The following is a 12564-nucleotide window of genomic DNA, read 5'->3' as shown; positions in this document are numbered from 1 at the left end:
CACACACACACACACAAAAAAAAAAAAAAAAAAAGAAGAAACAGACCAGTTGCTAGAAATGAAATAGAATCTGTGATTTTAAAAAATCCTTGCAAACAAAAGTCCAGGAGTAGATGTCTTCACTGAGGAATTCTACCAAATATATAAAGAAGAACTTATACCTATCCTTCTCAAACTATTCCAAAAAATTGAAGACAATAATAAATAATAAATGCTGGAGAGGGTGTGGATAAAAGGGACCCCTCCTACACTGTTGGTGGGAATGTAAATTGGTACAGCCACTACTGAGAACAGTATGGAGGTTCCTTAAAAAACTAAAAATAGAGTTATCGTATGATCCTACAATCCCACTCCTGGGCATAAATCCAGAAACAATGAAAACTCTAATTCGAAAAGATGCACGCACCCCAATGTTCATAGCAGCACTATTTATAATAGCCAAGACATAAAAGCAACCTAAATGTCTATTGACAGATGAATCGATAAAGAAGATGTGATATATATATATATATATATTTGAATATTACTCAGCCATAAAAAATAATTTACAGCAACATGGACCTAGAGATTATCATACTAAGTGACATAAGTCAGACAAAGACAAATATCATATGATATCACATGAATGTGGAATCTAAAATAATGATACAAATGAATATGAAGATTGATTCGATGTGAGAAAGACTTGATTAGCCATTGCTGGCTTTGAAGATGATAGGGAGCTACCAGCCAAGGAAATCAGGGCCCTCTAGAAACTGGAAAAGGCAAGAAAATGGATTTCTCCTAGAGCCTCCAGAAGGAATGCAGTCCTTCCAAAACCTTGATTTTAGCACAGTAAGACCCTTTGGGACTTCTGACCTCCCGAACTGTAAGATAACAAGCTACTAAGTTTTGATAATTTATTACAGTAGTCATAGGAAACTAACACAAGTGCTAATGTCATAGAAGGAAGGAAAATAGTTCTTAAACTGATTAATTTTAGTATAATTAGGACCAACAACTTGAAATTTTAAAATAGACATATTTAAGATAGATGTTAGAAAAAATAACAGTAATTTGACTTAGATACAATGTATCAAAGCCAACTGCTAATGTGTTAGCAGTTGGAGGGAGGTCTATTTAATGTAAAGGACGTTATATTAAATAGACTCCAGATTCTTGATGCAGAGGGCGTTTCCGCGCTTGTTCAGTGGCATGATACTCAGAAGCCGAGTAAGCCTTTCAATCATGTTATCTGTGCTTTGTTCCCCTTTACTAAAATAAAGCATACTAAGAGGAGGCATATGCCCATTAGAGGGTGTTGAATTCAATCAACATAGCTGGATTTGGAACTTTAATTTCACTAGTAGTATCAGAAGGTTCACCTTTACCTATCTCTCTCTGGAGAAGATTGCCTTCCTGTGTAGTCTGATTTCCATAGTTACACAGAATGAGAACCTGGCCCCTTGAAAACAAGGTATTGATCTGGCCAGAATCTACCTTGTTCTTATTCATCAAAGCTATTTTCAGTTATAAGCATTTAAGGCTCTGAAAAATCACCCTGTTCTAAAGGGATATTAACTAAAGCTTGGAGTGATGGTTGTTGCCCTCATTTTTCTTCTCATATTTTATAGATTACCACATACTCAAGTATCATATTCTGCAAAAATAATATTAGCCTTAGAGTAGTTGAGAAGACTGGGACCTGACCAGAAGGCCCTGCCTTTTCATAAACTGCAAATTTTAAATGGGCCTTATCTGCTTTTTGTTTTTTTAATTTATGTTTTTTATTTTTTATTTTTGGCTGTGTTGGGTCTTCCTTGGTGCGCGCGGGCTTTTCTCTAGTTGCGGCGAGCAGGGGACTACTCTTCATTGCGGTGCGCGGACTTCTCACTGTGGTGGCTTCTCTTGTTGTGAGCACAGGCTCTAGGTACGCGGGCTTCAGTAGTTGTGGCACGAGGGCTTGGTGGTTGTGGCTCATGGGCTCTGGAGTGCAGGCTCAGTAGTTGTGGCACGAGGGCTCAGTAGTTGTGGCTCACAGGCTCTGGAGTGCAGGCTCAGTAGTTGTGGCACACGGGCTTAGTTGCTTTGCTGCATGTGGGTTCTTCCCAGATCAGGGCTTGAACCCATGTCCCCTGCATTGGCAGATACATTCTTAACCACTGCGCCACCAGGGAAGCCCTCCCCTTTTGGTTTGCTGGTCCTTTTCAACAAAATACCCCTGACTCCAATTTATAAACCAAAAGGCGGGAGAAAGGGGAGAGGTAGCCCTCTGAGAGCTTTTATGCAGAGGACAGATTGACTACAGAAGGGCCCAGAGATTTGATGGTTAGGCTTACAATATCCCTAGTTTCTTGCAGAGATTTATTTCTAATTGCTAATTTTATTCTCTACAAAATGTTTACTCCTTTACTCCTTTCCTTTCTTTTCCTTTTCTCAACTATCAAAACATTCCCCTGGGGGGCTTCCCTAGTGGTGCAGTGGTTGGGAGTCTGCCTCCTAATGCAGGGCACATGGGTTCGAGCCCTGGTCTGGGAAGATCCCACATGTCGCCGAGCAACTAGGCCCGTGAGCCACAACTACTGAGCCTGCGCGTCTGGAGCCTGTGCTCCGCAACAGAGAGGCCGCGATAGTAAGAGGCCCGCGCACCGCGATGAAGAGTGGCCCCCGCTCGCCGCAACTAGAGAAAGCCCTCGCACAGAAACAAAGACGCAACACAGCCAAAAATAAAAAATAAATAATAAATTTAAACAAACAAACAACAAAAAAAAATTCCCCTGTTGGGGGTGGGATGAATTGGGAGATTGGGATTGACATATATACACTACTGTGAATAAAATAACTAGTGAGCACCTACTGTAGAGCACAGGGAACTCTATTCAGTGTTCTGTGGTGACCTAAATGGGAAGGAAATCTAAGAAAGAGGGGATATATGTATACATATAACTGATTCACTTTGCCGTACAGCAGAAACTAACACAACGTTGTAAAGCAACTATACTCCAATAAAAATTAATTTAAAAAAAACAGAAAAAACAAAACATTCCCTAAGAAGTTTCCTTTACAACCGTATACACGCATATACATACAGCATTGCCATTTCAAACAATACTGAGTTCAATTTAGTGAGGATAACATGTAAAAATAAAGGCTACAAGTTTCCTTAGGTGAAAGGAGAGTGCTCCTAGCCCTGTTGATGCTGTGCCATGTTAATATAAGTGAGAATTATTCTTTGATAAACACTCAGCCATCAAATTCCTCCTGACAGGTGGCAGAAACCCGCAGGTGGGTTCCAGAACCCAAAGAAGTACTGCAGGTTGGACTGTGATAGGCTACGATAAAGGAAGAGGTAACCAGGTGACGGAGGATTATACAAGGAAACTGATGTACAAAAAGTTTGAGGTCCTGGCGTGACAGCTCATTTCTGTCATCTCTGGATCTTTATACCTAAGGAATGATTTTTACCATGAGGCTGAAATCAATAGACATTTAACAAGCACTATACACAGGTTTATCATCAATCAAAAACCCCAAGGGCCTTAGGCTTCCCTGGTGGCGCAGTGGTTGCGAGTCCGCCTGCCAATACAGGGTACGTGGGTTCGTGCCCTGGTCCGGGAGGATCCCACATGCCGCGGAGCGGCTGGGCCCGTGAGCCATGGCTGTTGAGCCTGTGCGTCCGGAGCCTGTGCTCTGCAAAGGGAGAGGCCACAACAGTGAGAGGCCCGCGTACCGCAAAAAAAAAAAAACAAAAAAAACCCCAAGAACCTAACACAGCACTTACTAAAATTGAGTTTGAATCAACCTACAGATCAAAAGACTCTAGAAGTACCTAGATTCTTTTGATCTGTAGGTCCAGCCGTACACATATTTTCAACTTTCCTTAATGTTAACTATATATTTTCCCTTCTAGTAGTATTTAGTGCTATATTCTAATTCTAAAGTGCTACAATCATTTTAATAATTTGATCCTTATGTTTTTGACTTGTTTTAGTTTCATGACTTGGTGGTAGGTAGTATAATCGATAACCAAAGGCAACTTCATGTTTTTTTTTTGCAGCTTTTCCTCAAATATATTAGTTTGGTTTTGCTGTCCTGAAAAGCAAACACTCTACCTTCAATCTCCTTTTAAGTGAAGGTTTGCTATGTAAAAATTACATAAAACCAAATTAGTCACAAAATATCCTTCTCTACTGTATTACCAAGGCAGAATGAGTGTGGAAGAAAAGTGTTCCAAATTTTCATGTTTCAGCTATGTGCAGTAAATGATTTCTTTTTCTGAATTACATTTCCTTAAATCTTTTGTCAATTATTATTGAGGAGTGCATCATTTTCTCAGTAAAATAAACCAGAGCCTCTAAGAGAAGTTTCACAAAATACAATAGCAAGGATGAATTCAAACTCAATTTTAGTAAGTGCTGTGTTAGGTCCTTGGGGTTTTTGATTGATGATAAACCTGTGTATGGTACTTGTTAAATGTCTATTGATTTCAGCCTCATGGTAAAAATCATTGCTTAGTGGAAAAACAATAGCAGTGAAATAAAATGAAAAGCAATATAATATTATTTTAAAGATTAATGGGAATACAATGAATGTAATAAATTCCTCTTGTAACGTAGTTGCATAGCAGTACTAAGAATGTAGAAAATATTGGGAGAAGAATGTAATATTAACCACTTAATAAAAAGCTTTATAACACATATATCTTCAGCAGCTAAATTTACTTTCCTGCAGCTCTTTGTATATCGATAATTCTCACTCATACAAACCTTTGCATTATTTACAATCAATTCAAAGTATTGTGGTGATATAGAATTTAGCAAGAAAATATTAACTTCCTCCTCTAAATCTCCCCTGAGATCAACAGCCTGCAAACACATTCTTTGTTAGGGATGCACAGTCTCCATTTTTTTAGCACCAGGATAACAGCTCCTCACACAGCTATTCTCTTACTTGATTAGAGGCAAAATGTCACCTTTGCTGAAAGCAAACCACTGCTTTTCACAGCAGTCAAATGATCAAAATTGCTCTTTACAGGTATAAATTGTTAATGGATTTCTGTAGAAAAAAAAAGTTGTTGATAGGGTAAGTTGTGGCTTGAGCTAAGAAATGGAGAAAACTGCAGGAATCTGGGACAAACATAATTTTATGATTCATTTTAAAATATTTAAATTTATTACTAAATCCTGTTTCTCAAATGTATTCTTTTAATAAGTCCTTCAATGATTATTAGACTACCTTGGATATTGAACCAAATTACCATAATCTGCACCCAAAAGATGTTTCAAAATAGTCATGGATGTGGTCCCCTCTGTTTTCTTTTGTCTCCCTAACCCATCCCCAATAGTGCTGTGGGATGGAAGTTAGGCCACCGAAGTCCCAAAGATAATGGAACTAGAGAACCAAGGCAGCAACTTCCTTTTCTTTTTGGCCACACCATACGGCTTGCAGGATCTTAGTTGCCAGACCAGGGATTGAGCCCAGGCCCTTGGCAGTGAAAGCACAGAGTCCTAACCACTGGACCACCAGGAAACTCCCAAAGCAGCAACTTCTTGTTTTGGTTCATTTGTTTCCTTGCTTTTAAAGTTTGAATCTCCAGGACCAAGTATAAGGCAGAAAGGTTGGAAAAAATACTTGATAAGTGAGTTCCACTTTGCCCTGACCTCCTTTAATTCCTACCTGAGAGCTGTGAATGAAAAACATTGCCTGCCATATCAGTAAACAAAGGATGTCACAGCCATTAAGCCATCACATTACAGCCACCAGGATGGTGAGCCCTGAGGCAACTCAGGATAGAGGCAGGGTGCCCCCCAATCCCCCAACTAGCAGTCAGCCACTGCAGCCACTCCCAAAGGTACACCCTGAGGACACTCAGGATACGAAGCATGGGATACTGGCCCCAGATACCTTGCATATCAAAGGAATGATTTCAGTGAGCCCAGACTCTTGCATCTTCTAGTACATAGAAAAGCACTAAATTCCTTCACTTGAGATAATCTGGTTTTCCTTAATTCCCAGTAATCGTTTGATGTTCCGACTACCTGGTCTTTGTTGCAAAAACTCCTATACATCCTGGCTCCCCGTCTCTTGCCTCGTTGGAGCAGTCTCTCAGAGTTATCTGAGATGCTGTGTCCCAGGCTTAAGTCCTCAGTTTAGTCCACCAAATAAAACATAACTCTCACCTTAAATTTAGGTTGTGAATTTTTTCCGTCAACAGAGCAAAAAGTTTTTTTAAAATTTGTTTTTCATTCTGCACTGGGAGAGGAAGAGTACATCGGAAAGAAAACAAGAGTTAAATGTTGGTGAGTTGTCCCTTGAAAGGAGGTCTCACATCTCCAAACAGAAGTCTGGGCTGGGAGAGGGATGATGTTGATAGACTATCCAGATCCATGCGGGCATCCAAGAGTGGGTATGTCTGGTGTCCTGCGTTCTGCCTGGTGGCCCTGTGGATCAGATGAGATGCTTTGGGTGGCATAAACCATGAAGAGGCTTCCAGGAAGAAACTCAGTGGCACACAACTTGCTTTCCCTCCTGTTCTCACTCTCTTTTTTATTTTTTTTGCAGTATGCGGGCCTCTCACTGTTGTGTGGCCTCTCCCATTGCGGAGCACAGGCTCCGGACGCGCAGGCTCAGCGGCCACGGCTCACGGGCCCAGCCGCTCCGTGGCATGTGGGATCTTCCCGTACCGGGGCACGAACCTGTGACCCCTGCATCGGCAGACGGACTCCCAACCACTGCGCCACCAGGGAAGCCCCTCACTCTTTCTTTTTAAGAGCTGTGTAACGGATACCTAATTAATAGATAGACTAGAACTATTTATAAAGAATATCAATGAATCAAACAAATGTTTATTGAATATTATGTGTGACCACCTTAGAAAACTATTGAGGAAATGATTGTGCAGCCCATACATGTTTTTTTGGTTGTTGTTTGTTTGTTTTTAATATTTTACTTATTTATTTATTTTTGGCTGCTTTGGGTCTTTGTTGCTGCGTGCAGGCTTTCTCTAGTTGTGGTGAGTGGGAGCTACTCTTCCTTGTGGTGCGTGGGCTTCTCATTGTGGTGGCTTCTCTTGTTGCAGAGCACGGGCTCTAGGTGCCCAGGCTTCAGTAGTTGTGGCATGCAGGGTCAGTAGTTGTGGCGCACGGGCTTAGTTGCTCTGTGGCATGTGAGATCTTCCCGGACCAGGGCTCGAACCCGTGTCCCCTGCACTGGCAGGCAGGACTCTCAACCACTGCGCCACCAGGAAAGTCCACAATACATGTTTTAAAAGCCAGAAAAAGGAAAAATTCAGAGTGGAATGAAATAAGATTCATGGAGGAGGTAGGTCTTGTGTGGAAGGCAGAGACATATTGGTTATTAATAAAAATAAAACAAACCCAAAACACAAAAAACCAAGCAAGGAAGGAACAGGTATTCGAAAGGATAATCTTTTATTTCTGGAATCCCCTCTAGGTTAAATCCAATCACTGCAGCATGGATGCATGCAGAAACTGAAAAGAATTGAGAACTAATGATAAATGACAACAACTCCTTTTTTCCTTAACTGATTCAATCCCATAATGGGCAAAGAAGTGTTCTTTCTGAAGGTTCAGTTGTGGATATAGATATACAAGGAGACTTCCCTTCAGCAGGCAAAAGGGCCAGGGGAGAATGACTGCTCCTTACTTTTGTTTCTCTGGCTAGTCTTCAGGTGCAATTGTCAAAAAACACCCCAAAGTATTCTGAAATGTAAATTTCCCTAATAGAAACAAACAGGAGAGTGCATTGCTGCTTATGTTCAGAACCAAGCACTGCGGTTTGGGGAAATTTTTCAGATGTCATGTTGTGAAATTGTGTGTGGGTGTGGTGTTGGTGTGTGCATGTACGCGTAAAGTTTACGATAAAGCCCTTGCACCTGTACCTCTATTGCTACATCACTCCTTTCGGGTGCTTTTCCCATGGAACTTAGCCTCCGCGTAACTATTTCATTGCTTGCTTGGAAAAGGTATTATGAGGCTGTTATGGACAGAATTATGTCCCCCCCCAGCCCCGAAATTAATATGTTTAAGCCCTAACTTCCATTGTCATGGTATTTGGAGATACGATCCTTGGGAAGTAATTAGATTTAGATGAGGTCATCAAGGTGGGACCCTCATGATGGGGTTAGTGACTTTTAGGAAGAGATGCCAGAACTTGCCCTCTTTCTTTCCACCAGGTGGAGACATAGCAAGAAGGTGGCAATGCGCAATCCAGGAAGAGAATCCTCACCAGAACCCAACCATGATGGCACCCTGATCTTGCACTTCTGGCCTCCAGAGCTGAGAAAATAAATGTCTGCTGTTTAAGCCCCACAGTCTACGGTATTTAGTAATGGCAGCCCCAGCAGACTGAAGCATTGGACTTGCCAGCATGAGGACGTTTCCTGAATGTCAAGTGGTTATTGACTTTTAGTCTGCAGGAATGCATTATGATGAACATAAACTATAGCTTCTTGCTTCTTATGTGTCATGATGTCAGGGCTGGAGCTGGGTCTAGTCATAAAATGCCAGTGACAAAGAGACACCAACTGTTACTTACTTGAAAGAGTATCGCTGAGAGAACAGAACTATTCACAAATGACAGAGAAGCCCTTAATGTTACCTCAGGGATTAGGGGTCTCACATCTTCCTCTGTTAGGGCCATGCCTTTACAATTCGTACAGATCACAAACTTTCTTTGAGAGTCTTGTGGAAAAATCATCTTGTACCCTAATTATTGTCACATACACAGAGCTTAAGATTTTTTACTTGATGTGTGCCTAGTTTAATAAGTAGAGAGTCTAATGCTTATGATTTGAACCATCTACCACAGCAAAGGCCACAGTCTTGAAAAGTGTGGTATAGAGAAACTTTAGGATGATCAGACCGAAAGATTAAACTAATTCCAGGTTGGTCAACAGTTTGCTTTTTTGCTTTTTGTTTTTGGTCACGCCATGCAGCTTGTCGGATCTTAGTTTTCCGACCAGAGATTGAACCTGGGCCACGTCAGTGAAAGCACGAGGCCTAACCACTGGACCATCAGGGAATTCCTGGTTTAAATTGGGTCTGAGGGCATGTGCAGGAGAGAAACTGCTTGAGTTATTCATTCATTAGCTGGGAACACGAATTATCAGTCTCATCTTTTGGGAGAAGTCACATTATCCCATAAATTATTGTGACTGTGGTGCATATATAGAGAATCAGGGGCTGTCTGCATGAAAGTAATGGCTAGAAATTATATTCAAAGACTTGTAAAGCCAGCAATCCTTCCCTAAGTGCAAGTTCCCTCTATATGAAATTCTAATATACTTAATTTTATTTTTGCATGCATTTTGGTAATCATGAAAAATTTATTTCCAAAATAGGTGAATGATTACTTTGGGGACAATTAAGGAAAGGAGAGAATTAGAAATAGAGAAGTGGAAAATGACAAAAGTATTGATGGCAAATTACAGAAACAGGATTCTAGAAATTTTGAGCTAGAGAAACAAAGGTGGAAAAAAAATGCGAATGTTAGAACCAACCTGTTACATCCGTTAGAAAAGAGGACACTGAGATGCCCCTAAAGGGCGAATGAATCAGAAACTCCTTTCAGTTGGATTCTGGGGGCACAAGTAAAAGTCCTGGGTAATAAAAGGAGAAAGGCTTTAACATTTGGGTAGAGAAGCAGAAACATGAATAGGCTAACTTTTAGTATCTATATTATTATCTCCAGAAAAGTCAAGCAAGTTTACCAGCATTTCCTTGAGACTGTAAGTGAAGGAGATTTTAAGAAGTTTCTAGTAAACAGGAAATGGTAAATGGAAATTAGTTGTATGCTGCCCATTATTACTCATTTAAAATGTTTCTAAGACCCAGCTTCAACCCCAGTCCCTACCTAATAGGTCAAATGCATGGTGAAAGGAAGACTGTGTATGATAGATGTTTTTATATCTCTTCAGGTTCACAGTCCCTTGGGGACTGATGTGTTTCAGAATTCAAAGATTTTTTTAAAGTCTTAATTTTAGAAAAATTGTATCTGTCTCTGTATATACACACATATATGTTTTGCTGAGAAATACTGAAGTGCTTGATTACTTGATTATGAGTTACTTTCCCAAACTCCACCAGAGGCCAGATAGATATAGAGGGAATATAATAATTATACATATTATATATTCTCTCTATACATATTATATATATACATATTTTAAATTTTATTTATTTATTTATTTATTTTTGTCTGTGCTGGGTCTTCGTTGCTGCACATGGGCTTTCTCTAGTTTCCGCGAGTCGGGGCTACTCTTCGTTGCGGTGCGCGGGCTTCTCGTTGCAGTGACTTCTCTTGTTGCGGAGCACAGGCTCTAGGCGCACGGGCTTCAGTAGTTGTGGCATACGGGCTCAGTAGTTGTTGCGCACAGGCTTAGCTGCCCCGCGGCATGTGGGATCCTCCCTGACCAGGGCTTGAACCCGTGACCTCTGCACCGGCAGGCGGATTCTTAACCACTGCGCCACCAGGGAAGCCCCATGTTATATTTTATATATAATAATAATTTACATATATATTCTGTCCCTCTCTCTCCCTCTCTCTCTCTCCAGATATATAAAGTTGATGATAAAGAGGTTAACTGGGCTTCCCTGGTAGCGCAGTGATCGAGAGTCCGCCTGCCGATACAGGGGACACGGGTTCGTGCCCCGGTCTGGGAAGATCCCACATGCCGCGGAGCGGCTGTGCCCGTGAGCCATGACCACTGGGCCTGCACGTCCGGAGCCTGTGCTCCACAGCGGGAGAAGCCACAACGGTGAGAGGCCCGCGTACCGCAAAAAAAAAAAAAAAAAAAAGAGGCTAACTGAGCAATGAGAGTGAGTGAGCAGGTGGTACAGAGTGAGTGGAAACAAAAGACAGAGCTCCAGGGCAGTGGTCTTCATGGTATTTTCATAATAGATGTGCCCAGTCTATTTTTTAGGTTATAAAAAGATTTCGTGGTAAGTTTAAGTAGTTGCAAAGTGTATAAATTCCTCAATATTCTAAGTTTGATACATTTATTTATTATTAGTTTAAAAATTGAAGTGTAATTGACCTACAACACTATGTTAGTTCCAGGCACCTGACACAGTGCTTTGGTATTTCTATATGTTACAAAATGATCACAGGTAACTTTGATATTTTACATTAAAATGGTTACATCACTCTTTAAGATGTATCATATAGAATCCAAATACTATACCACCTTGCTATGTATCATAAGTCATTTTAAAAAATACATAAACAAATTCTTCTTTAACTTAGGAGTTTTACATTGCCACCTTTTCTTTTCAGACTTATTTCTCTTGCACTTCCCCACATACTTTTTATCCTAATGTAATATATCTTAATGTTTGAAAATCTTTAGTAGATAATTCTAATATACTTCTCTGCCACAAAAATTATTTTCAGGGCCAATTTACCAAAACAACATACATATATTATGATTTGATAAATAATTATTAACATAAAACATTTTGGAAGTGCATGTGGAAACAGCTGTGATTCATACGATTGTCACTTCTATGCTAAGTACAGGGGTAATAATGATAATGATAATAATAATAATAGTTAATGTGTATTGCTGTTGATTTTTGGCCACACATGGTCTATGTCCTTTTTGTGTTAGTTTATTTACTGTTCACGGTGGTCCCATGATGTGGCAACTCTTACTGCTCACATTTTACGTGCATCTATGGATAACTATTACTCATCATTAGAAGAAGATGGAATTTTCAACATCAGTCCTATTCAATTTTTAAAAAAATTTAATGATGTAAGCTCTGAGAAATCTTTATTCCTGTAAGTAATGGGAATGGAAGAAGTTTTATTGTGGTAATATTACTCAATTTTTAAAACCTTCTTTCAAGTTATGTGCTAAAAATACAGCATCTGACAGCTTGATTAGGTGCTCCTTCAATTTTGTTGAAAGCACAGAATTAGAAACCTCCTAACTTGCAAAGTATTTGTTACTTAGTCATTAGAATTCTCTCATTTCTGCGAATCTCCCAATAGGGCTTCACTCAGAGTTATCAAATGAGTATTAGTTACTCTTACCGGTTTACTTAGAAGCATATCAGTTTACCCAGAAAGGGTTGGGAAAGTTGAAAAACTGTTAATGTCAATTCCCTTTTGCAAACATATTTTGTCTTATTATATGTGATTTACTTATTTTTTTCTTCAATCCTTGGATATTTACATCTAGTTCATTCAATCTCTGGAAAATATCTGACATGTAAAATAGTTGATCAAACCAGCCCTTTTGTCAAACCAATGAGCCCAATCGCACTTACTTTCCATCAGAAGAAATATGGTTTCATTTTCAAATCAAACGTAAGAGTTAGTGTGCCTCCCACCAATTATCTTCTTCCTTCCTAATTCTAATGCCAAGGTATTTACATAAGTCATGGAGCTTTGCCAGGAGTTTGTTACTGAATGAAATAAAAGATGGCAACTTTGTCTTACTGAGGCTCTTTTCTTTTTCTTTTTTTTTGCTCTCAGAAGAACCTATCTTCAGGGGCAATACATTTTGTGATAATAGGTAAAAATTGGAAGGGATGAGGTTGTTGAGCAAAACATTGCCAT

The sequence above is a fragment of the Mesoplodon bidens genome, assembly GCF_964165515.1.
Source record: "Mesoplodon bidens genome assembly, chromosome: 12".
Taxonomy (NCBI): Eukaryota; Metazoa; Chordata; class Mammalia; order Artiodactyla; family Ziphiidae; genus Mesoplodon; species Mesoplodon bidens.
This window is presented reverse-complemented; position numbering follows the sequence as displayed.